This window comes from Phacochoerus africanus, chromosome 9 (genome assembly GCF_016906955.1).
Source record: "Phacochoerus africanus isolate WHEZ1 chromosome 9, ROS_Pafr_v1, whole genome shotgun sequence".
Taxonomy (NCBI): Eukaryota; Metazoa; Chordata; class Mammalia; order Artiodactyla; family Suidae; genus Phacochoerus; species Phacochoerus africanus.
Window position 1 is genome coordinate 50,600,927 of NC_062552.1, and position 1,463 is coordinate 50,602,389.

Sequence of the window (1,463 nt, forward strand, 5' to 3'; positions counted from 1 at the left end):
AGACTGCCCCCAGGGAGCTGGTAATGGCCTTTCCAAGTGAGAGCTTTGCTGCTTGCTCCCCACCCCCACCCACTTACCCTTGGCCCTGGGAGCAGGAATGAGTGTGTGCTGGGGGAGGGGAAGAAATGCCCAGGGCATCCACAAGGTTGGAGCAACTCACCCAGGCATCTGACCTTCACCATGCCTGCCACCCTCTGCTATAGGAATTGCTACCTGAAGAAGTTAGGCTCTTTTCCTTCCTGGCTGTTTGCAGACTAGTCTCCATCATGAACGACACAGTAACTCTCCGGACCAGGAAGTTCATGGCCAACTGACTGCTTCAGCAGAAATAAATGGTCATTGCTGCCCTTCACCCTGGGTAGGCAACAGTACCTGAGACCGAAATTCGGGAAAAACTAGCCAAAATGTACAAGACTCCACCAGATGTCATCTTTGTCTTTGGATTCAGAACCCATTTTGGTGGTGGCAAGACAACTGGCTTTGGCATCATTTATGATTCCTTGGATTACGCAAAGAAAAATGAGCCCAAACACAGGCTTGCAAGACATGGCTTGTATGAGAAGAAAAAGACCTCAAGAAAACAGAGAAAAGAATGCAAGAACGGGGAGTTCCCATCATGGCGCAGTGGTTAACGAATCTGACTGGGAACCATGAAGTTGCGGGTTCGATCCCTGGCCTTGCTCAGTGGGTTAAGGATCCCACGTTGCCGTGAGCTGTGGTGTAGGTCACAGACGCGGCTCGGATCCCACATTGCTGTGGCTCTGGTGTAGGCCGGTGGCTACAGCTCTGATTGGACCCCTAGCCTGGGAAACTCCATGTGCTGCAGGAGCGGCTGTAGAAAAGGCAAAAAAGAAGACAAGAAGACAAGAACAGGATGAAGAAAGTCAGGGGACCTGCAAAGGCCAATGTTGGTGCTGGCAAAAAGTGAGCTGGAGATTGGACAACAGAAGGAGCAAAGATTCTGCAGTGACTGTGTCTGTGGGGATTGTGCATAATTTTCATGAGGGGCCTAATAAACTAAGAACTTTTACAAAAAAAAAAAAAAGAAAAAAAGAAAAGAAAGAAAGAAGTTGGAGTTCCCATCGTGGCGCAGTGGAAACGAATCTGACTGGGAACCATGAGATTGCGGGTTCAGTCGATAGCCTCACTCAGTGGGTTAAGGATCCGATGTTGCCATGAGCTGTGGTATAGGTTGCAGATGCCCCTCGGACCCTGCATTGCTGTGGCTGTGGCATAGGCTGGCAGCTATAGCTCCAATTGGACCCCTAGCCTGGGAACTCCTATATGCTGCAGGTGCAGACCTAGAAAGCAAAAGGGGGGGCGTCAAATTCCTACCCCCCCAAGATGGACCTACAAAGTCAGAAACTGGAGGAGGGGTGGGCACAGCAGTCTGTTTTATCAAGCCCTCCAGGCGATCCCGAAGCCTGTTAAAATTTGAGGGCCATTGTTCGAAATCAGCAGAC

The 1,463-nt window shown here is 50.4% G+C and overlaps 1 pseudogene; it reads left to right on the forward strand.

Annotated features, from left to right (window-relative positions):
- Positions 1-266: 266 nt before the first annotated feature.
- LOC125135638 (40S ribosomal protein S24-like) lies at positions 267-1,011 on the forward strand (annotated as a pseudogene).
- The last annotated feature ends 452 nt before the right edge of the window (positions 1,012-1,463 follow it).